This window comes from Panthera onca, chromosome F1 (assembly GCF_046562875.1).
Source record: "Panthera onca isolate mPanOnc1 chromosome F1, mPanOnc1 haplotype 2, whole genome shotgun sequence".
NCBI classification, from domain to species: Eukaryota; Metazoa; Chordata; class Mammalia; order Carnivora; family Felidae; genus Panthera; species Panthera onca.
Window position 1 is genome coordinate 57,036,746 of NC_138355.1, and position 25,837 is coordinate 57,062,582.

At 40.2% G+C, this 25,837-nt stretch overlaps 1 protein-coding gene and 1 non-coding gene across 6 annotated transcripts in view; one reads left to right on the top strand and one right to left on the bottom strand.

Annotated features, from left to right (window-relative positions):
* Positions 1–25,837, bottom strand: part of ESRRG (estrogen related receptor gamma) — a 625,896-nt gene that overhangs the window by 321,286 nt on the left and 278,773 nt on the right. The window lies entirely within an intron of this gene.
* Positions 3,697–3,798, top strand: LOC132687016 (U6 spliceosomal RNA). Its single transcript, XR_009613958.1, has one exon. It is a non-coding gene; the product is annotated as a U6 spliceosomal RNA (small nuclear RNA).

Consider the following 25,837-nt stretch of genomic DNA (forward strand, 5'->3'; position numbering starts at 1 on the left):
TGGAGCAGAAACAAACAGTAAGATGTTGGAAACAAAAGTTCCTATTTTCACCGAGCCATAGAAAAATGTATGGGACATGATGGGGCTACACAGGCGAGAGAAGAAAAGAATTCTTCATTCCACCTAAGAAAGAGGAACAGGAATTTCTTTTGGGGAAGAGAAGCAGCTGAACCCAAATGTAATATATATAAAAGCATAGCCTGGTAAAATTTTAAATGAGAAGGGAAGCCTGAAGGAAATTCTCACATTCCAGACCACAGCTCTTAACATCCTTTGCCAACCCCTCTTTGCCATTTGCCTGGCAGTAACTTGTCACCATTTCTCTCTCGCTCTCACAATACATCCCAGAGTCCAGATAAACTGAGAATCCAACCAATTTTAATCCAATTCCTTCCTGAAGTTTTCTAGCTTTTTCCTTCATTCCTCTTGAAAGATATTAGGACACTTGAGGGCAAAGATATTCAAAATATGGAGGATGAATGCAAGAGGAAAAGAGAAGAAGGAACATATTAAATCTGATGTAAACTGCAGGAAAAACCAAACCTACGTCTTCTTATTCCCTCTCTGTCTTTTGTCAGAGCAAACTGCCTTCAATTCTAATTATGACATGATGATCCTATGTACGACATATCATCTTTTTTTTTTTCAGTTCAAGTTCCCATGCCAGTAAGCCTTTCGACTCTAGGCAAACATTCAAGAATTCAGGAGTGTTCTCCAGTTCTTGTGTGAACCAAAATGTGTCAGCCCACAGCAGGTGTTTCCGTTGCTCTGAGATTCTCTGCCGAGTACATCCAGCATTTGGCCAAAGCTTCTCACAGACAATACTTTGGGCTTTGCTATTAGCCACCCAGACTTGCTAGGGTTAATAAATTACCTGATACTTCTAACTGGTGACAACAGGTCAAGGTGTCACGTGTGAGGGGGCAGAGAAAGTGGTAAGATTTTGCTAATTTAAAATTCTATGCCATGAATTTCTGTGCATGAAAGCCTTCTTCCCTTTCCCATAGAAGTATTCCATTCCTTGTCTACCTGCTCTCTCTTCAGGATTTCATGAACTTTGCTTTCCCTATCTTTGTGGGCTGCTAGTATTTGATCAGAGGTGGGTTTCGGGGGAAAATATTTCTATAACATGAATAAACATTAGGCTTTCAAGAATAAAGGTTTGTTTTAAAATATTTATTTATTTTTGAGAGAGAGAAAGCACACGAGCGGGAGAGGGACAGACAGAAAGAGGAGGCAGAGGATCCCAAGCAGGCTCTGTGCTGACAGCAGAGGGCCTGATGCAAGGATCGAGCCCACGAACAGTGAGATCATCACCGGAGCCCAAGTCAGACGCTTAACCAACTGAGCCACCCAGGCACCCGATAAACAACATTATGTAGTTTTTGGAGCCGAACTTGTTTTTTTAGCTTAAGTTACATGTATGTGAATTCATAAAAATGTCTGAGCTAACGAGGACAGAACAGAGTCAGGCCAACTGTCACAGACAGTTGGAAAGAACCATTGGCAACTACTGTTGTCTGCTCCTTCCTCCTGGGACTGACACATGCTTTATATTTCCCTTTAGATTTAGATTTCCTTCAGATTACCCCTTCTAAACCATACTCTCTTGCTGATGTTGCTATTTAGTAGGAGTTTCAGTTTTCTGGGAAAAGCGCTAAATGTTTCACCCATTCAACTGAACCATTTGAAAAATTGTCACATTTGACTCTCACAATGAAATCTTGTAGGAGAAACTATTATCTCCATTTCACTATTGTTATTTGTATCACGTGACTACTTATGGACAAAAGCTGGGCTATGTGGAAATAGCTGGTGGCCTCCCTGCTCTACAGTCCCTCAGTGGCTCTCCCTCCACCTTATGGCCGAGCAGGATAGGAGTTAGAACATTGGCACAAATTTGGAAACTCTGGCGTGGTAAGTCACAGGATGTCAGACCGGAATCATTTTACTCTCTCTATAGAGATGGAGATGTATTTTTTTAGAGTTGTTTGAGGCTGACATTATTTGATAGTGAATTTCAACCTAAGCCGCTTTTCTAAAACAGAGTTTCCTTATGAAATAATGATACTCTCCGAAAGTCTAAATGGACAAGAAATTACATAAAATAACTAACACTTGGACTAAACCAATTTTTTTTTCAACAAACCCACTTAAAATCACCTCAAGTGTAAAAGAGATGACGAACAACGTAAGGAAACTTATCACCTGAAGACAAATAATGGTATCAGGGTTGTAACTGCACTCCTTAGCAAAATGCTCACACACATCAACCAACTTAAAGAAAAAAAGATGTACTGAAAGTACTAATTATTTTTTCCCAGTCCTTCCCTCCTCAACCATTCAAACCCAGTGGCACACAATTGTTGTTTAACAAAGTGAATTGTGCAGGTGTGTGGAAGGCTTATCTTCAAGTCATCAAGGATTTATGCTACTTCTTAGACTGGGGCTGTTTCTGGGTATCATGGATTATCAGTGTGTTCCTTCATTTGTTTATATAAATGGGCCAATGGCTGTTGAAACACTTCAGAGCACTTAACTAAAGTAAACAAAGCTCGTGAACTTTAAATATCCAACAAGAGGAGCTATTGACAAGTAAGACTTTACTTAGCAAATCTCAATATCATTTGGAACCTTAATACAATCTTCCAGATTGACAAAGAGGGCATACAATTCAGACATTTATCTTAACTAAGGCTCCACGTAGAAGATACTATCCTGATCCAAGACAAGGTTCAAAATATAATGCTGCCATCTAGTAGTTTTGCTTGCTTTCTTTCATTGTTATTGAGGCTGAAGAGGAGTCTACCCACATTGAGAAGGGAAAGAGGGTCTTCAACTCATATTTTAGCCTTCTAGCTTTTTGATTCCCTCACTCCTTGATTCTTAAACTCAAAGATATTTCCACAGGGAAATCCTGTGATGAGAACCTTAGATTAACAGCAAGATACCTCTATTTCAGTCCCAGTATTCCCATTATCTGAAAGCCTGTGCATAACTCATGAACCCTCCCTGAGAACCACATCTTTGATCTGTAAAAAGTCAGAATAGGACTGATGCAAAGACCTCTTTCAATTCTAATAGCCAATTATTCTTATTATTTAATGTATTTACAATGATAAAATCATCTGATTGATTTATATTGGTAGCTAGAGAAAGAGCTATAGTACTGTGGTCTATAGGGTTCTAGAAAAACACTACCAAATAGTAACAATGGTTTCTTTGTGTTGTTTCTTTTATGTTGAGAAAGAAACTAACAGCATGTCTCTCTGGTGAGTTTTGGAGATGTTAATATCATGATCCCACTGGAGATGCTGGAGAGTCATTCTTGCTATTTCCCTTTGGAATTCTGTATCTTACTTCAGTTACTTGGATATGGCTTTCTTTGATCTAGTGCCAGGAGGGAAAACACAAAAGAAAACACATCCTTTTTAAGAAATTCAAATCACTTAATCTTATTTCCATTTTCCTTTCCAGGCTGACAAATAAGTTGATTTTCAGCTCTTCCTGAACTTTTAGGTTTTCTAATCCAACCAACTTGCTTATCATCTGGAGTGTTGTAGCCACCACGTTTCTGGTGGGAATGCCAGCTTCCTTTATGGGGTTCAAGGCATTAGACTAAAAGAGACTTCTCAGGAAAAATGCAAAACTAGTGGACTAGGATTTCCTAACTTATGGTTTAAAAAGCAGTTGTATGCACTTCAGCAGCACATATACCAAAATTGGAGGATACAGAGAAGATTAGCATGGCCTCTGTGCAAGGATGATGTACAAATTTGTGAAGCGTGCCAGACTTTTGCCTATGGCCCCACCGCCTTCAACATGCCGGGTCTAGTATGATCTGGAAAGCTAAACACATTGGGGGCCTGGTTAGTACTTTGATGGAAGGCTACCTGTGAACACCTGGGTGCTGGAGGCTTTAAAAAAAAAATAAAAAGCATTAAAGTAATATTCACAACCTCTGCTACTTATCCGCTGCCCTCCATCACAACAAACATGTTAGTTTTGTACACACCCTTCACAGAATGGGGCTGACTGGAGCTCTACAGGACACGGGGATAGCCTCCCAACAGCAAGACATTTCTCCTCTTTATCCCTTTTCTGGACAGAACCAGATGCACACCTAACAGTGGAGCAAAGTCCAGTGAAACTGGGAAGCAATATTTTTGCCCCATGTTCCTCGAGGACTGCCATGTTAGGGAGCAATGCCAAGGTCTTGTCACATGCCTCTCTGTGTTTTAAAGTCCTTTTTCTTCTCTTTTATGTTATTTGTTTATTTTTTATTTATTTTTTATATATGTAAAAGCATGTATTAGAGTTTGAACAACTGAATGATAAAATGCAGTCTTAGGCACAGATGCTGCAGGGAATAGCGTTTGAAATTCTCCAACATACTAAGTTATAATTGGGTTTTAATGCATAAAATGGCTGAGCAATTTAAATGTTTAGCAAAGAAAACAGTCTTGCCTAGAGTTTATGAAGTGGGAAGCCTATTTCTTATAATGATTAACTGTGAGTCATCATTTCAAACACAAGCATCCACTGGCATCTGCCCCAGATAAGGGGTGCTGAAGGCTCACAACGATTTACCAAACTAGAGTCTTATGATGATGGATAGTAGCACATTTTTGCCTGTGAAATGAAGACGGTAAGTAACAAACCACGAAGCATGCTGACTTTACAGTCTACCTGCCCCAACTTACTAAATGAAGAATGAGGTTTTAAAAGCATATATCCAGGGCACCTGGGTGCCTCAGTTGGTTAAGCATCTGACTTCGGTTCAGGTCATAATCTCGAGGTCAGTGGGTTCGAGTCCCGCATCAGGCTCTGGGTTGACAGCTCAGATCCTGGAGCCTGCTTCAGGTTCTGTGTCTTGTTCTCTGTGCCTACCCTCCCCCAACCTCTCTCTCTTAAAAATAATAATAAAAAAAAATTAAAAAAAATAAAATATATTCAATGTCTGCTTGCATGTGGCCGTGCTTGAAGACAGAGATTGTACTAAGATTAGGCAATCAAAAGCCTACAGAATTTTTCACAGTGGCCTGGAGGTCTATCCTTGATAACTTGATCCATTTGGCTGCTTCTTATAAAAGCCTGACTTTATCATCATGTCTTGGACCCACACCATGAAAATCACGATAGCAATCATGATAGGCCCTCTTCCCTAACACATGACAAGGTACGCAGAAAGTGTGGGCAAAGTTACCCCTACACGTCAGTTCCAAAAGCTCTGGGCCTAGAGACAAGTCCTTCTTGTGCCGTCTTCCTGCCCAGTAAGGCAAGGTTTGAATGGAGAAATCCTTGGCATGAGCCTCGGAAGAAGAGTATGTGGGAACGAGCTCCACCCCTACTGGTTATAAATCTGAATACTGCTTAGATGTTCCCCTTGAAGAAAGAAAATAGTAAAACATGGGAATTAATACTCATGCTGAGTGTCCAATAGGGTAATGCAAAGACATAGTGTGAGGAGCTTTGCAAATGCAATGTGTTATCATAAGGGAAATGAGGCCTCCAAATTTGCTACCAACATTTCAGAGACTGGAAGAAGGAACAGATAGCCTGAAAATCAGGGATGGTGGATTCCAAGTTATATTTAATGCAAGACAAATAAGCTGATAAAGAGTGAGACAAGACGAGACAAGTCAGTTTGGTTCCCATTGATGCTGGAAGTATACAGTCAGTAGAGCTAAGCATCTTTGGGTTCAATCCAGTCTCTGCAACCAAATAGCATGTGACCTCAGTGAGGTTGCCTATACTCTAGGAAGCTTATTTTTTAATGTTTATTTATTCATTTTTGAGAGACAGAGAGAGACAGTACGCAAGCAGGGAAGGGGCAGAAAGAGAAGGATACACAGAATCGGAAGCAGGCTCCAGGTGGCAAGCTGTCAGCACAGAGCCCGATGCAAGGCTCGAACCCACCAACTGTAAGATTATGACCTGAGTCGAAGTCGGATGCTCGACCGACTGAGTCACACAGGCACCCCTAGGAAGCTTTTTTGATAGAGAAAGACTTAACATAATAGATCTCCTTGGCACCAGCATCCTACCAAGGACCCTCTGGAAACATAATGATCTTCAGGCCAACACTGAAAGTATAGTCTTATGCAGACGGGTCTCCCATTATCAACTACAAGTCCCAGACTCAAATAGAATCCATTAGCTCTTCTGTGGCAAGTCTTTCCCAACCAATGAAGCCAACCTCTTGTCTGAGTTGAAGAGTCGATCAATGTTGATTCTGTAGCATCTAGTCAGGAGCATACACTCCCACTCAAGTTTCTTATATTTTCCTCATTAACAAAACTAGGGGAATGGCAAGATGAACCTAAATACTCTTACATGTTGACACATAAGGCGACGGAAGGTAGAGTTACTTTGAATTTAAGCTGAGCTTTAATGATAAAGTGCTCAAGTCACCATGATCTAAGCAAATGTTTAAGGAAAAAACAAACACGTGCATAGAGACAGACAGACGGTGTGCAATCAGTGAGTCAACACACAATGGCTAAAAGTACAATCTAATACAACACATTTATCTGGATTTGTAAACAAATAGTACACCAAACTGTAGTATCAGAATCAAATGCATGGTGTGGAATAATACATGCTGGCATACCTACTGACCTTGAGTGTTCAGTCCTAGCTGTGTGATCTGTGCTTGCCGGCTATATCGAGCCCAATTTACCACCTGGCTCAGAAGTCAAGACAGGTGATAAGTAGAGGTTAGTGATAATACTGCTATTAGAGTATTAGAATATTATTGGATATCATGTGAAAATTGTTTTAGAAACGTTTCTCAATTTAATTTCATCTTTATACTATTAAGGTGGGTATTATTGATCCCATTTTACAGATAAGAAAACTGAGGGTAAGGGACCAAACGCTTCTGAATCCATAGGTCTAGCTCTTAATTTTACGGCCTACTGCATAAATTCCAATTTCAGGTTGGATCCCAGAGTCTTTAGTATAACGACCCATTACTGCTTCCGGTCCTTAGGTCAGAAAGGAACTTAAAATTATTCCTTTGTATTTTTCCATAGTTTCATTCTAGAAGGGCTTGGAGAGGTCTGCAATGATCAACTGGCCAAGTAACCATTGGTCAGTAACCTTCAGTATCTACAACTGGGGCAGAATTTTCATGAGAGCATTTTAGTTCTTTTCTCCTTCCCAGCTATATCAGAAGGAGAGTGACCCTCACTGCCTGTCACAGACTTTGACATTGGAGTATTGATTGCTTCAAAATGGAAAGAAAAATAGAGCTCAGATTTACAGGTTACAACCATAAAAAACCTTAGAAGAATTATTTATACCAAACGATAACAGTGTAAAATTCTGTATATAAAGGAATTATGGTCTTTTTCATTTTCTTCTTTAGGTTGGCCTGTATTCTCAAAATATTTTACAGTAGATATACATTATCTCGTTACTGGAAAAGTTACATTAAAAATAACATGGTGATGTACTGGTCTGATGATTTTATTTAAAAAGCTGTCTCTAAAATACTCTTTCTTATTGTACTAAGACATTCACCTTATTCTGTTCTGTTTTTTTAAACTTATTAAAATGTGATCTGTGGTTACATCGTATTTATCCCATGATTTCTGGTTTCTCTTTTGATTTCTATCATCTGATAGTAACTGTGGGGAATGCTGTGATAAAACTCCTAGCTCTGACCCTCACTAACTGCACAATATGGAGTAATTTAACCTCCCCATTTCCTCACCCATAAAGCAGGAATAATACTATTTCCTTGCGGTGAGGTGAAGTTTCTTAAAATTCTCTAACCCTCCATAATTTTTCTTCCCTCTTGTTTAATATAGAACTTATTTATATAAGCCACTTGACCACTTAGCCTTTCTTAAATTGACTTTTTGTCAATACTGTTGCAACAATTGGTCAAATGAATGACTGAATAAAAGGGGATACAACTGTGTCTACAGTGTCAGGTTGGATGTATGGAGAATATGAATAGTAAATCAGACCTGGCCACTCACAATCAAGTAGGACCAAATAGATCCATATAAATAAGCACAATACAAGTCAAATGTTAAGGGAAATTGGGGAAGGGGAAGGCTAATTCCAAACAGAACCAGAAGCAAGAAAGACTTCACCTACAAGGTGGCACTGAAGAAGGGCCTTGAAAGATGGACAATATTTCATAGGCTGAAAACTGGGGACATGATCAAAAAAAATATGAACTTTGGAATTCTCTTTACATTCCTAGCCCCTACTATTGTGCTTACACAAATCATTTTCCACTGTTTTGTTGCTCATTATTCTCTGCTTAAACCTTAAGTCTTTGTTGGTTGAAATTGGCAATGATGGGACATCTCTCAGGCCCAAGAAAGAATCAGAGTTTGAATTTTTGGGCTATTTCCCAAAGGAATGAGAGTTGGTCTGTAGCTGGGATGCTTATAGCCCTCTTGGCTGTGAAAGAAAAGGATTCTTTGATTCTTGACAATAGTCCTATTACAAAGCCAAATTTTTATCTATATTCTGCAAATTTAAGGATAGAAAGCAAGTTGTGGTTTTGTTTGGTTGATTTGGGCTTAAAACTCTGAAAACAGCTTAATGTAAGGATGTTTTTATCTGTTTTCTGTTTGATTGGTTGGGTTTTTCTGCAAAGTGCATCTTTCCCAGAAAAAAGGTATGCAGTGGCCAACGGGGGTCATGTTGACTAACCTATGTTTTCACATCTGTCACGTGGGGATGCTTATAGTACCTACACAGAGGATTATTAAAGTACATAGCAAGAATAAATGCTTTACAAATGTTGAAGACACATACCCTCTCAACAAAATTATCTATTTATTTTCGGGGGTGGAGGAGGTACACATGCACACACGCACACACACACACACACACACACCCCAAACTCCCTAATGTTTTAGGGATTGCTTGTTGTCTCTACATGTATCAGCATTTGCATTTTCTACTAGTAGAAAACCTAGGCACAGGGCATTAACCCCAAATGGAAAACTGGTCATAAAGAAATTATTTAATTTTTTTCATGTCTAATTAACAGGTGAAACCAAAGGCTGTATTTCAGTGGCCAGTGATGTTGCTACTGCGTTTTCAGTGATGCTGGAATAGGTATGTAAAGAATGCTGTTCTCTCACTAGTGGTACACTGTTTATCCTTACTCTTATTAACCCATCGTCTTTGTCTACCCTGTTTTTATGACAGCCGATTGTGGTATATATATACACCACTCCGTGAACATTTGTCATCTTCTGGTATCCCCTGGTTAGGGATATAAACGCAGCATTAAGAATCATCCTATGTAATAGGCACACAGAAAAGGGGCTCAAGTCCTTGATAAAGAGAGGAAAACCAATGGAATAGAGATATATTAAATGACACTTAGTAGAAGACCAAGCTGTCTCAGTAAATATGAATCACATTGACAGAATGGCCATAGAGTTCACTGTACAATCAACAGACTTTATGGTATTAACCTGTGAAGTTTATTCTTTCTCTGATACCATAACCATTACTTGAAGAACCATTACTTGAAGCCAGAGTTCCTGCCACACCAGAGCATGGCCGTGAACACAGGTGCATATACAGGGAGAAATTTCCAAGGACAGGAGTGGTTGGGCTGGGGTTGGTCATCACCATCACCATCATCATCGTAGTCACCATCATCACTGGGCCATTCATTCACTGACCACTAGCCAAACACTGCTAAATTCTTTCAGAGACGCTTTCATTTAATTCCCTCCAACTACACTATTCCCATTTTACTGATGAGGAAAATGAGGCACAGCAAGGTTAAGGGATGAGTTGAAGAAGCTATAGCTAGTAAGTGAGAAAGTCAGGATTTGAACACACTCCAAAAAGCCTCGTTCTTAACCATCCTACTTCACTGCCTTCTCACCTTTTAGGGGATTTACAGGACTAAGCAGTGACTAAAATCTCAGCAAACTCAATAACACAAAAAACGTGGTATCCGCAAAGGCCTGAGAAAAGGCCATGTTTCAAATGAAAGCATCGGGGCGCAGACAGAAAACACACACACACATACACTCGGGGATTTTATTAGCATTTTCTCCCTGCTGAAACTTTTAATGCGGCACTACAATGTATTCATTGCAAGGTGCCATTAGGGCCGGGCTCACTTCAAGTGTTACCAATTCATGAGCACATTAATAACATAGTTAATATGAAGTGTTTAGAGCCTCCACATCGGTGACAAATACGACGCAGCCAAATATCCTGACCACTGAGGCCACGGAGGAACAATTTGGTAGATTTCATCAACAGTTCTAATTATGTTCCTGTCAAGTCGAGAACGAAGTAATCCATAACTGGGGGGTGCTGGAAGACAGTGGCACAGAAGAGTAATTTATGCCCCAGACACAGGGTCCTTTTTTGTAGTTAGTGTGCACAACGCTTGACTAACAAGTGTGTTCAAAAAAGGAATGTATTAGGGTAAACACAGCCCTCTTGGTTGGAGAGCCTTGTCAGGTGTAAGCTTATGAGGAGTTATGAGGTAATGACTTCCAGAAGTCTTGTTCATACAAGCGTCTGGAGTTCAGGGCTCCCAGCAGCCTCGGAACTGCGGGTTGTAAGATGTAGGATATCGGCTCCAAGCCTCTCTCGGACTTTTTTTCTACTGCTCCATTTGAGCCGCGTCTCCAGAGAGGATTTGTGGGCAGACTTTTAAGTGTGACAGGAGGGATGCTGAATGGAGTGAGCCAATGAGGAGTCAACTTAGGGAATAGATTTTTTTAAAAAATAACAGTTCAATCCTCAGATAGCATTATCATCGGAGATACGAGGATATTGTTAGCAGCGGGGGTGGAGGGGGGGGGGAGAACCCTTTTATGAAGCTATAAATAATGTGCTAATGGAATGTGCAAAGGAATTGTTAGGAACAGTAAACTGAAATGTCACAATACCCCTGCACCGCTCCTACCCCCGCAACTGAAGTATGGGACAGACAATTAGAAAAGAGTGGGGGCAAGACAAGAAAGAGGGGGAGGGAGGGCATCATGCAGTTTTGAGTGATTTTCCACTGCCATCTATATTGGAACGCAGCTCCCGTTCTCTCCAACAGGGTAATTTTACACACGGCACTCTTATTAAATATTTCAAAGAGGGGAGGGGAAGGAGGAGGAAGAGTTATGTGTCTGCTGCTTTTTTTTTTTTTTTCTTTTTTAAGAGTTAAGGCTGGTAATGTTAGCAGGCGCTTGGTTATTATTACCGATCAGTTGTTAATTAAAATAAAATGAAGCTTTTTAAACTTCAACACCGTATTGCAAATTATGCAAAAGACACAACTAATTGCATTATTAGCAAAAATTACATTTAAAAATAGCTCCACACAAAGAACTAAAATTATCTAATCTAAACTTGCTTTTACCAGATGAAGCCTGAGGAGACAGAGCTCTGGGGAAAACAAGGGTTTTTCTGTCCCTCATTCAACAAAGAGAGAGACAGAGAGACAGAGACAAAGGGAGAATAAAGTGAATAAATTTTATTACTAAATATTGATAGAAATAAATACGTTTGAAATTACCAAAGATCAACTATTAGATAATGAAGCTATTAGGTCATTCTCACCCACTACAACATGATACACATTTGGACAAAGTGCGTTCTTAATCATCTACAAATAATTTTCCAAGCAATGGGTTGAAGGTAACCAGGCCTCATTTTATTAATAAGGCTTTCTTGGGTCTTTAAATGTAAGGCTTGGTCAGAGATGGGGTAGAAATAAGCCCCCAAAATGGTAAAGATACTTGTCATATATAGATATATACATATATATGTATATACATGTGTAGATATATACATATATATGCATATGTATGTGTGTACGTATATGTCTATATATATGTGTGTGTGTGTGTGTGTGTGTGTGTGTATGTGTGTGTGTGTGCGCGCACACATGTGTATTTATCCTTTTTACACATTTTTTTCAAGTTAGAAGATTATTATCCATTGTTCTTTTACCCAAGTTGTTTCTTTTGCCTGGGTGGATACCTGAGAGTTGCCTGCGTCTGCAAATGAATTTTCATGTTTTATTTTGCTATACAGAGACTTCGAGGTGCCCACAGGTCCCTTTGGGCTCTCTCAGGCTGTACAACTGGCAATATAGTAATGCAAAAGAAGACAGTGCAATCGTCTCTGCAAGCAAGCACTGCAAAATGGCTCAGTTACTATCATTGTGTGTTTAGTATTATGTGGATTAATTTGTTTCCTTTACCCCTCCCTCTCATTTTTAAAGCCACCACCAGCTCTCAAGAATGGCACCCAGTTTACATTTTAGCAAAGGTAAAACATTAGATGGACAAAAAGACAATTATGATATAGATTTTGGGGGATGCCTTCTTGCTCAACGTGGACTGAAGCTCCCAAGCTGAATGGAAAGTTCCTTTTAACTATTAGCTTTGGCAAGATTCCTCCGGCAGGTGGAGAATATAAACATTATTCTCCTTATCCATGAAGAGAGAAACAAGTTACCTACTGAAATGTCATCCTGCTGCAGGATCATACATATGACCCTTTCAATAGACAGTCGGGGCCTGAGAGCATCTTATATGTAGAAACTCTGGAAGTAACAACTGCCAGCTACTTTTGTAAAATGACCATATTAGCTAATGAGTAACCCGACTAACCTGACAGAAAACCCAGAGTCTGGCGGAAGACGATGCTCTCTCATTCCGTTATATCCTTTTTAAAACTTCCTTCACCATCAGCTTCACTTTTTCATTTAATTTCACTTTTTTTTCCTGTAGGTTGTCAACCAAGATTTAGCAGAGGAACTGAACAAAGGAATAGAACTGAGCCACTGAAAGGCAATGACTACGGTAAAACTCACACTATACTAGGGACCCTGTCTTCACGATTCTCCACCGTTTTGCTCTGAAGCCCCAGAACTGATCAGCCCAAACCTCCTCACTCGTCTCATGGAATGCCTTGTACATAGTAAGTGCTCAAAAAACTACCCCTGGGGGTGGCTGGGTGGCATGGTCCATTCAAGTCCAGCACTTAATTTCAGCTCAGGTCATGATCTCACGGTCCATCGAGCCCCACATCAGGCTCTGTGCTGTCAGCAGAGCCTGCTTGGGATTCTCTCTCTCCCTCTCTTTCTGCCCCTCCCCTGCTCTCTCTCTCTCTCTCAAAATAAATAAATAATTTTCTCTCTCTCAAAATAAATGGTAAATTACTGTGCATTGACCTTTCGCAAGGAAAATCGGATGCTTTATCCAAAGAACAAAAAAAAGCTGCATTTCGTATTTTATAAAAATATTACTCAATCACAGAGTATTTTGAAAATGTGTACTTCAGAGATCATAGAGCAGGTGAGGAAAGTCAGTTGGTCACAAAAATTCAATGACAGGATCCATTGAATTTGAAAACCAGTTCCAAAGCTGCTGGTATGATTACCACCCTAGGCTATTTTCTTTTAATAACAATTATAAGAGAGTCTGTTTGTAGATCTGTTGTATGTTGTATGTTGACACTTTACTACTTCTAGGTAATTTGGTCATTCTTCAAAATCTGGACTTATCACTTCTGTGAAAAATTTGACACATAAAACTGGCCAATTAATACCTTCGTTTGCTGTTCTTTTTTTTTTTTAACTCCTCTTTAAAGGAATAGTCAGTAGATACTGCTTAAGGCTAAATTTAGGGGACAGAAAGATAATCTGTCTAAATCAAGGTGGCTAATCCAATTACCGATTTCACTCAGTAGAGTCGCCCTCGGGCTGCTATATATCATCATCGTTCATGTAAAAAGTGTTCTTGAGACACTTTTCTGGAGAAAACCTGCCAGCATTGTGCTACCCATTCATAGCTCTATACAACAAGCAAGTATCAACATAACAGTATGAGGAGTGCATATGCTGAGGCTGGCTTGGGAAGAGCCCCAAATGTCATGTTATGGAGTTATTCTCTATGCAATAGAAGGAATGGGGCACTGAACGTCAAAGATGAGAGGAGACCAAGAGCTTCCAGCTCCTCATTCGTAGAATGAACAAATGAGGCAGCAAGGTCCTACGAACAGTACCGCAATGAGGACAAAATGAAATATTGCACAGTGAATGCATTTTGCATTCACTAGATGAGGAGGAGAGACAGACTGGATGATGCGGGAGGTTTTATTCACTGTGGATGTTGGAATAAAGCATGAACCATTAACAAAATCAGATGGTCAGGAAGGGATACCTTGGAAGGAAGAGAAGAAAAACTGCCTGAAAAATGGGTATGTGGGGCTTCAGGCAGCACACCCAAGTGGCTCTGGCCAGCATTTGGAAGGGTTCCTGGACATTAGAAGACACTTTGAAACCAGAATGTACAAATAGGTATTACATGTACGGATGTAAGCTTTGGAGCCCGACTTGGGGAACAATGATAATGACAGATGCTGGCAGGTGGGTAGCAATGGAGACAAAATATCATCTAAAAAACAGGGAGAAATTCAGGCACACACAGGATCATGTACGCTGAGGAACAAGAAAGTGTTAAATACAAGGAAGTGCCATTAAATACAGCAGAGTGTTCAACAATAGGGGGACTCAGACAACATCAATGGATTCCATGATTGGAAGGTCACTGGAGACCCACAGAGGCAGCAGTGAAGGACAGTGATGAGGCAGCATGAAATCACAAGCAGGTTGTGACAATTTGGTGGAGACCAGTCCATAAAACATTTTTATGGCAAAATTGATAGTGAAGGAAGTGAGAAAAGCAAGGTGACTATTGGAGCAGTTATCAAGTGTAGGAAGCGTTTTTGTTTGTTTTGCTTTTTTTCTTTTTCCTACGGTAGAAAAGTGGTCACTGGAATTAGAGGAATTCAGCATGTTGAGGACCAACTGATAAAGTTAAACCTCACAGAACCCAGGCAGGATTGGGATTAGCTTTGGCAGGAAGGCGTGTTTCAACAGAGATGGAGAGGAGAGAAGATGTCACAAGTTCTATTGAACTTGACAATGGAAAAAAGTGGCAAGATGAAGTGCATGATAATGTCCAATCCTTTAAAAGAATTTACAAAGTACCAGTAACAGGAGTCATGGGAACTAGGAAAACACAGCTGAAAACAATATATGGCTATAATATTTATATTCCAACATTTCATGAGGGAATTTAAAGTAATTCTTTGATGTTTTGCAAACAAAATAACTGTTTAACTCATTGAAGTTTCTACTTTTTTTTTTTTTTAATAGAGAACTTTTAAAAGGGGTGCCTGGGTGGCTCAGTCGGTTAAGCGTCTGAGTTCGGCTCAGGTCATGATCTCACAGTCCACGTGAGTTGGAGCCCCGCGTTGGGCTCTGTGTTGATAGCTTGGAGCCTGGAGCCTGCTTCAGATTCTGTGTCTCCCTCTCTCTCTGCCCCTCCCCACTCACACTCTGTCTCTCTGCCTCTGTCTCAAAAATAAACATTAAAAAAATGTTTTAATTAAAAAAATGTTTATTTATTTATTTGCAGGGGGAGGGGCAGAGAGAAAGGGAGAGAGAGAGAGTATCCCAAGCAGGCTCTGCACTGTCAGCGCGGAGCCCCTCGCAGGGCCTGAACCCGCAAACCACGTGATCATGACTTGAGCTGAAATCCAAAGTGGGCCCTTAACCGACTGAGCCAACCAGGTGCCCCTCTACATTTTTTTTTTTTTTAATTTTTTTTTTTCAACGTTTTTTATTTATTTTTGGGACAGAGAGAGACAGAGCATGAACGGGGGAGGGGCAGAGAGAGAGGGAGACACAGAATCGGAAACAGGCTCCAGGCTCCGAGCCATCAGCCCAGAGCCTGACGCGGGGCTCGAACTCACGGACCGCGAGATCGTGACCTGGCTGAAGTCGGACGCTTAACCGACTGCGCCACCCAGGCGCCCCGCCCCTCTACATTTTTAATCCTGTTGCTCCAGAATCATGTGGACTTAGCTTAACAGACTCATGCTACCTCAAACAGAATTAATATATATCATATAATTGTATAATATATGTGTATGTATATTATATATATGTGTATAATATGTATATATATATATATATTATATATATACACACATATATACATGCTGAATTACAAATTAACTTCCCAAACAGATGTAATATTTGGGGCACTCTAGATCTTGCCTATGCAGGGTGAGAGAAGCAGCCAGTGATGCTATTTTAAGAAAAATCAGAACAGTTAATAAAAAAATAAATTTTTATCGCTGGACTGATTTTTAACACTAACAAAAATAATGAAAGTAACCGGCAAGTTTTATACAGCATGAAGCCCCCACCTCAGACCTATGAATAGCAAATCACTTTAGAGACCAACAACTTTCTTCTCCTCTACTGTCCTTTACGGGGGTTATACCTTTAAGCTTCACATGGCAAGAATCCATTCTGTTGGTCTCCAACGAGTAAACTTGAGGACAGAATAAAATAAAATAAGAAAATTAAGTTCCTTTCTCACAAGTGAGTTAAAACCCATCAGCAGTAAGTCATTGAATTTAACTGCACATCTCTTGTCATTTTGTTTTATTTTTTTACTGTTTTTATTTCTACAATCATAGGCCTAGCAAGACCGCAATCTCCTGGCGGGAGCCTGGCACCGGCACAATGGGATGACCAGCGAGGCAGCGGGAAAACAGGCGCCCTCTCTCCTCTTCCCTCTCTGTTGTATAAAAGGAGCTTGGCATGAATGAGTTTTACAACAGCCACCAACCACTTCTTCGTTTTTTCTGAGCAATCATCGATATCAGCATCAAGTGGTGTGGTGGCTCCATAGCACATTGTGGCAACAGAGCGAGCCCAGCATGCAAACGTTTTGGCTAATTTAGAATCCTTGTGCAGCCGAATCAAACATGACAAGACGATGGCAAAAAGAGAGGCTATTATACCAAATGAGAGCGGGTGGACGGCTGAAATTGGTTTGAGTGGCAGAGACAAAAGAGGGGAAAGGAAGAGAAATAACTGAGAATGATAATCCCAGATAACACAGGCTGCCAGATATACAGATATATCCATGCAAAGACACACACACACACACACACACACACACACACACTCACTCACAGAAGACAAGGCAAATGCTTCCAAGCTTTAGTCCTGGGCAGATCGGGCATAAGAACACCTTCATAACAAGAAGGAAAACCAAATAAACTACCATATGATAAAGAATTGGTCCACTTACAGGTAAAAATATATTTAACTTTAAAAAATGTAAAGCTTTCCACAGAAATATCCAATTTTTTAGAATACTAAAACTGTCATTTCCTACTTGAAGTAATGTGGGGATACCAAACTGTCATTTCTAGGAGAAGTGGGGAGTCACTGATTTAGGACTGGCAAATCCGAAGATAAGCCCGTGGGTTTGTGCCCAGCGCCTAAAGGTTTCCTCAAGTCATCAAGAGAATTTGAGGGGAACCACTGCAAGATGGTGGTGTAGCAAGACCCTTAATTTACCTCTTCCCGCAGACACACCATATCTACAGCTCCATATGGAGTAAGTCCACTGAAAAAGATCTGAAAACTACGTGAACTATTTCTCCACAACAAAGAGAAGAAGACCACATGTAGGGGCACCTGGGTGGCTCAGTCAGTTAAGTGTCTGACTTCAGTTCAGGTCATGATCTCACGATTCGTGAGTTCAAGCCCTGCATTGGGTTCTGTGCTGTCAGCACAGAGCCTGCTTTGGATCCTCTGTTCCCTTTCTCTGTCAGCCCCTCTCCCCACTCTCACTCTATCTCAACCATAAATAAATATTTTTTAAAAAGACCACATCTAGATGGGCAGGGGAGGCAGAGACATGGTCTCACCAAAACCCCACAGTGGATGCACAGTAGGAAGGGATCTCACCAGTGTGGTGCTTCTCCCAGAGAAGTGGGGGATTGGTGTCCTAGAAAAGGTACCCCAGTCTCTTGGATCTGCATCAGAGAGGTGCCCCAAAACATCTGGCTTAGAAAACCAACAGGACTGATGTCTGAGGGACCCAAAGTACTAGAGGAAACTGAAATTTCCCTTTTAAAGGGTTCATGTGCAGTCTCACCCAACCCAAGATCCAGGAAAAAAAAAACCAAAAAACCAAAAAAACAAACCAGCAGTTTGAAAGTGCCTAGAGCATATGGGAAGGAGGCTCATTTGTTGATCGAAAAGCACCTGCTGGAGGGAAAGGGAATAGCTGAAACACTCCCCCGAGATGGAGGTGCTAAGGAATAGCATTTTTGCACACTCCATCTACCCAGCTAGTACAGGTGGCTGGGCTGAGAGGCAGCACCCTCCCGTGGCCCAGGTAAGATAGTGGGGGTGAGCAGTCCTGGCATTATCCCACTGCCTTGCTGAAACCAGAGACCGTGGGTGTCTGTAGCACTCCCCTGCTTCCTGGCTAGGGCACGCAAGCACAAAGAGTCATAGCATTCTCTCCCTCTCTGCCTGGGGCTGGGGAGTGTAAACACCTTCTCCCACTCTCAGCCTAAAGCCAGCCCAATTGCACAGACAAGGCATTCTCCTGCTGTATTCCTGAAACTCGCAGGTGCACACAGTCAGGACATTTTCCTGTTGCCTCCCTGATGCTGGGAAGTGTGCTCCACCCCCTACAATTTCCAGCCGCCCTGCTAAAGTCAGCAGACACATGCAGGCCACACAAAGGACAGCTCTTGATCATCTGGCTCTGGTGGCCAAGATGGCTGGCATTCCTGCACTCCATGGGAATATAACAATCAGAAAGACAGTTCTCCGCAGGTCGCCACCCCCAGGGCATCACAAAGACAGCAGACTGAAATGGAACCCTGGTTTCCTGTGACAAAGCCCTATTTACTTAGTCTGGAACTTTAGCCTGAAGGACAGGCATCAGTTTTTCCACACATCTAGAGGCTAAGGAGATGCTCCTAGTAAATGAAGGCAGGGAGATGCTATCTTTGTGCACACCTTTGGCCTCATTACAGCTGGACAAGACCTTCAGAAATCAGCCAAAGGGACACCCTCAGATCACCTGGTCTGGAGGCCAGCAGGGATCAAGATTAAAGCTCCACAGGACAGCATTTATTTGCATTCTTTAAAAGATGCTACCGGAGGGTCTGGCTTCCAATCAGCTTGAAACTAGGTGCTAAATGAAACTACCCCTCCAACCCACACTTGGAGCCATGACATGTCTTGGCACATCCTCAGCAACAAAGACATATCAAGAATAAATCAGCTGGTTAAGACAATCACAAAGGTTTGAGAGACAACAAAGAGCTAGGACAAGGTTAAACAAGAAGCTTCATCACCTACACAAGGCCATTCACTCATTTAAGACTGAGAGAAGAAGCTGCTTCCTCTAATACATAGAAACAAACACAGAGAGTTAAACAAAATGAGGAAACAGAGAAATATGTTCCAAGTGAAAAAACAAGACAAAAACCTCAAGAAAAAAACAAGGAAAAACCTTAATGATACAGTGGTAAGTAACCTACCTGATAAAGAATTCAAAGTTATGGTCATAAAGATGCTCACTGTGTGGAAGAGAATGGATGAACACACTGAGAACTTCAACAAAGGGATAGAAACTGTAAGAAAATACCAAATGGAAATCAGAGAGATAAAAAATATAATAAGTGAACTAAAAAATATACTAGAGGGGTTCAACAGCAGACTGGATGAAGTAGAAGAATGAGTCATTGAGCTGGAAGATAAAGGAATGGAACTCACCCAGACAAAGCAAAAAAAAGAAACAAGAATTTTAAAAATTCCAACCTCAAGTGGAAATCACATTATAAGGGTGTCAGAAAAAGAAAGAGAGAAAAAAGGCATAAAAACTTACTTGAAAAAAAAAATGGCCGAAAACTTCCCTAACTTAAGGAAAGAAACAGACTCCAGATCCAGAAATTCCAGACAGTTACAAATAAGGTGAACCCAAAGAGATCCACTTCAAGACACATTATAATTAAAATGTCAAAATTTAAAGATAAAGAGAGAATCTTAAAAGCAGTAAGAGACAAGCAAATTGTTACATACAAGGGATGTCCCATAAAACTATCAGCAGATTTCTCAGCAAAACCTTGACAGCCCAGTGGCATGACACATTCAAAGGGCACCTGGGTGGCTCAGTCAGTTAAGCAGCTGACTTTGGCTCAGGTCATGATCTCACAGTTCACGAGTTCAAGCCCTGCATTGGGCTCTGTGCTGGCAGCTCAGAGCCTGGAACCTGCTTCAGATTCTGTGTCTCACTCTCTCTCTGCCCCTCCCCTGCTCACGTGCTTGCTCGCTCTCTCGCTCTCTCTCTCTCTCAAAAATAATAAAAAAATAATAATAAAATAAACTTTAAAAAATTTTTTAAAGAAGTGCTGAAAGAAAAAAAAAATTTCAATGAAAAATACTCTACCCAGGAAGGTTATCATTCAGAATCAAAAGAGATAGTTTTCCAAACAAGCAAAAGTTAAAGAAGCTAATCACTACTAACCCAGCCTTTAGGAGAAATGTTAGGGGACTTCTTTAAGCTAAAATGTAATGGCACTAATTAATAACAAGAAAACATAAAAAAATAAAATTCTCACTTTCTGGAAAGGGCTAATATTTTGTAAAATAGTGGATTAACCAATTATAAAGCTATTATGAAGGTTTAAAGACAAAAGTAGTCAAATTAACTAAAACTGCAATAATTATTATTTTTAAAATATTTATATATTTTTTAATTTAGAGAAGGAAAGAGAGCACATGAGTGAAGGGAGGTGGGCAGAGAGAGGTGGAGACAGAGGATCTGAAGTGGGCTCTGTGCTGACAGCAGAGGGCCTGATGCAGGGCTCAAACTCACAAAGTTTGAGATCATGACCTGAGCTGAAGTCAGATGCTTAACTGACTGAGCCACCCAGGTGCCCAAAACTACAATAATGTGATACACTATATTAACAATTAAAATATAAAAATCATATGATCATCTCAATAGATGCAGTAAAAGCATTTGACAAAATTCAATGTCCATTTATGATAAAAATTCTCAACAGGTGCGATTTAGGGAACATACCGCAACATAATAAGGGCCATATACAACATATCATACTCAATGGTGAAAACTTACAAGTTTTTCCTCTATGATCAAGAATAAGACAACGATGTCTACTATCCCCACTTTTATTCAGTAAAGTGTTAGACATCTTAGCCACAGCAATCAGGCAAGAAAAATTTTAAAAAGGCATACAATGGAAAAGAAGAAGTAAAAATATCACTAGTTTCAGATAACACGATACTACACACAAAATACCTTAAAGACTCTACCTCCAAAAAACTGCTAGATCTAATAAATGAATTCAGTAAAGTTGCAAGATACAAAATTAATATACAAAAACCTCACGTTTCTATATAATAACAAAATTTCAGAAAGACAAATTAAGAACAATCCCATTTACAATTGCATCAAAAAGAATAAAGTACCTAGGAATAAATTTAATCAAGGAGGTGGAAGACCTGTACCCTGAAAGCTATAAGACACTGATGATAGAAGCTGGAGATGCACAAATGAATGGAAAAAATATTCCATGCTCATAGGTTGGAAGATTTAATATTGCTAAAATGTCCATACTGCTCAAGGCAATCTATAGATTCAATACAATTACTATCAAATTACCAACAGCATTTTTCACAGAACCAGAACAAATAATTATCAAATCTGTATGGAACCATAAAATATCCTTAATAGCCAAAACAATCTTGAGAAAAAGAAATAAAGCTGATGGTATCACACCCCCTGATGTCAAACTATGTTACAAAGCTATAGTAATTAGGGGCGCCTGGGTGGCTCAGTCAGTTGAGCGGCCGACTTCGGCTCAGGTCATGATCTCGCGGTCTGTGAGTTCGAGCCCCGCGTCGGGCTCTGTGCTGACAGCTCAGAGCCTGGAGCCTGTTTCGGATTCTGTGTCTCCCTCTCCCTGACCCTCCCCTGTTCATGCTCTGTCTCTCCCTGTCTCAAAAATAAATAAAAAAAAGTTTAAAAAAATTTAGAGAAAAAAAACCTATAGTAATTAAAACAGTATGGCATTGTCATAAAAACAGATACATTGATCAGCGGAATAGAATGGAGAGTCCAGAAAAAAACCTACTATACATGGTCAATTAATTTATGACAAAAGAACCAAGAATATACAATGGGGAAAGAACAGTCTCTTCAATAAATAGTGAAAATTGGACAGCCACATACAAAAAACAAAGAAAGAAATGAAACCACCATCCTACACCTACATAAAAATTAACTCAAAATGGATTAAAATTTTGAATGTAAGACCTGAGACCATACAACTCCTAGAAGAAAACACAGAAGTAAGCTCCTTGACATTTTTCTTAGCAATGTTTTTTGGATATGACTCCAAAGGCAAGGGGAACAAAGGCAAAAGCAAATGACTGGAAGTATATCAAACTAAAAAGCTTTTTCACAGCAAAGGAAATCATGAACAAAATGAAAAGGCAGCCTATTGAATAGGAGAAAATATTTACAAATCATATATCTAATAAGGGGTTAATATCCAAAATATATTAAGAACTCCTACAACTCAACATAAAAACAGCCTGATTAAGAAATGGGAAGAGGATTTAAAAAAAAAATTGTTTAATGTTTATCTTTATTTTTGATACAGAGAGAGACAGAGCATGATCAGGGGAAAGGCAGAGACAGAGGGAGACACAGAATCCGAAGCAGGCTCCAGGCTCTGAGCTGTCAGCACAGAGCCCGACACGGGGCTCGAACTCGTCAACTGCGAGATCATGACCCGAGCCGAAGTCGGATGCTCAACCGACTGAGCCACCCAGGAGCCCTCAAAGGAGAGGATTTGAATAAACATATTTTTCCAAAGAGGACACATATATATAGCCATCAGGCACATGAAAAGATGCTCAATATCACTAATTATCAGGGAACAGCAAATCAAAACCATAATACTACCTTCCACTTGTCAGAAAGGCTATTAAAAAAAAAAAGACAAGAAATAACAAGTGTAATTATCAAGCGAGGATGTGAGAAAAGGGAACCCTCATATACTGTTGGTGGGAATGTGTACTGGTGCAGCCACTATGGAAAACAGCATGGAGGTTCCATGGAGAATTAAAAATAGAACTACCATGTGATCCAGCAATTCCACTACTGAGTATCTATCTGAAGATAATGCAAACACTAATTCAAAAAGATATGTGCATCCCTATGTTCATTATAACATTATTTCCAACAGCCAAGATACAGAAACAACCTGTGTCCGTCAATGGATGAATGCATAATGACCATGTAATATATGTACAATGGAATACCACTCAGCCATAAAAAATAGTGGAATCCAATGGGGGGTGGGAGGGAGGGCAGGGTGGGTGATGGGTATTGAGGAGGCCACCTTTTGGGATGAGCACTGGGTGTTGTATGGAAACCAATTTGACAGTAAATTTCATATATTAAAAAATAAAAAATAAAAAAAAATAAAATAGTGGAATCTTCCCATCTACAACAACACGGATGGACCTTAAGGTATTATGCCAAGTGAAATAAGTCAATGTGAGAAAGACAAGTACCACACGATTTCTTTACATGTTGAGTCTAAGAAACAAAAAATAACAAAAGAAGCAAACAGCATCAAATAAAATCCAGGCTGATAAAAACAGAGAACAGACTGGTTACCAGAGAGGAGGGGTGTGGCGGGGGAGCAAAGTGGGTGAAGGGCATCAAGAGGTACCAACTTCCAGTTATAAAATAAGTGGATGGTGGGGACATAAATTGCAGCATAGGGAATATATTCAGTAATACTGTATTAACTTTGTATAGTGAAAGATGCTAACTAGACTTACTGTGCTAGTCATTTCACCACGTATCCGAATGCGGAATCGCTGTTTGTACACCTGAAACGAATGCAACGTTGTATGCCGATTATACCGGGGTTGAGGGAGTGGGAGGGGGAGAATTTGATAGAGTCAGCTGGAAGACGAAGAATTCATCCTGAGAGGCAGCAGGGAGCTAAAAAGCAGGCTGATGGGGTCTGGAGCCACGAACCTTGACCACAGCTTCCAGAACGCTGGCTTCCGGCATACTGAAAGATGACCTGAGGATCAGTCAGGGAGCTGTCCTCTGTAAGATTAACAATTTAAAAAGTGCTGAAATTAATTCTGTCTAATAGTGATGGGTGCAGACTTCTTATAAAGTAGGTTACAGGGTCATCCAGCTTTCAGAAGCTTTACATTGAGGGCCTTTTTTTTTTTAATAGAAAGAGTTAGGGTGACATATAGCTAAAAGCCCTAGTACAACCCATGTATGGGAGATGAGCATTTCTTGAATCCATTTCCTCAAAATCATCTCTTCATTTGTACAGCTGTACCTGAGAAGGCATAAATGGAGACCAAAGACACCCTTACAGCTAGCTTTTGTGTTCTGTCTGTACCCACTAGATGAAACACCTTCTTCTGCCTTAGACCTCCCTCCCAGCTCAACCCCTGAAACCAGATATTGAGAAGAGTGAGATCACTTCCTGTATACTCATATCATAGTATCTCAGTATCATCAACTGAAATTGGTTCTGATTCTGGTAACAGATGAAAGAAGCTATGGTATGGCATCAAAAACTGGTTTAATTCACTTTTCAAATTAATTTCTTTTTCTACTGAAGTGTTGTTTTTAGTGTATGAACATCACACCACTGACAATTAGCATACATACGCTTTGTCATTTTTCTCCCTGGTTTTGATGATGATTTTGAAAACGTGACACTTCTTTTTCTGATAATGCAGTGTCACACATTGTTAAGACATTTGGTGCATTTTAAAATACTGTGACTTTAGTTAAAACGTGTGAAAATTACTGACCTAGACAGGGATCATACTCATGACCTTAGCCTCAATTCACTATGCTCTAACCAACTACATTAACCATAAATAGCACTGCATTGAGATTGAAATAATTGTTAAATAGTTAACAGTTATCACTAACCAACCCAAAACTGCATTGGTAGCATCTCTGTTAAAGGGTATCACGGATCTTTAGATTAAAATAGGATTTGTTTTTCTAATTTCTGGAGAGGGAGCAAGTCAGGGAGAAGCAGGGAGGAGAGGTCGAGAGACACAGAAAGAGAGAAGGCGGATGGGAGAGGAAGAAGGGGAGGAAGAGACGTAGAAACACACGCACACAGGGTAGACCTCCAGCAATGGCTTTCCAACAGCCCTCTGCCCTTGTGGGAGCACAGGAATAGTCTCATTTTCCGGATAAACACTATACTCTTATCTCCAGGGGCTAGCAGTCTGGTCAGCATTGGTTTGCACACTATCCTTGTCCTGGGGGATTCTAGAGAAATTCAATCAGGAAGCAAACTGTAGAGGTACATGAACGCTGGGCAAAAACGGCTGCCAACTTCATTCAGGATGGAACTTTAACATGAAGGAAGAAGGGCTGGGAGCATTTTGCTGCCCACTTTGGAGAGCAGTTAAGAAAAATGACTCCCCAGGACAGTGGCTGGCCAGGTGAAAACCTAAAACAATCAGACAGGTAGCTTATGGCAGCTTTACTTTATCATAGTAGCACCTCTTAACCTCCCCTCCACCCCGCAGGGGCAGAGACAGCTTGCAGTTTGGAATAAAAGACAACAAGGAGAGTATCTGGCTCTAACATAAAACCTTCCAGAAAAAAATGTACATGCTAGTTCATCCAGGTTCAGCAAATATAGCAAACACCACTTTTATTGTTATAATTATTAATCGTTACATTTAAAAAAGAAAATGAAGGAGAAAATATATGGGCTTTAGAGTGGCACAGATGATTTTGAAAAAGAGAAACATAATTTTCACAATGAGGTCTAGTTTTCATACCTAGTTTTTATTTTTCAAACCTAAATTAAGTAACACTCTAATATAAAATAGGTGTTTGGCCATTAAGGTGTTGGCCAAAACTCATTTGTCTATGATCTTGTT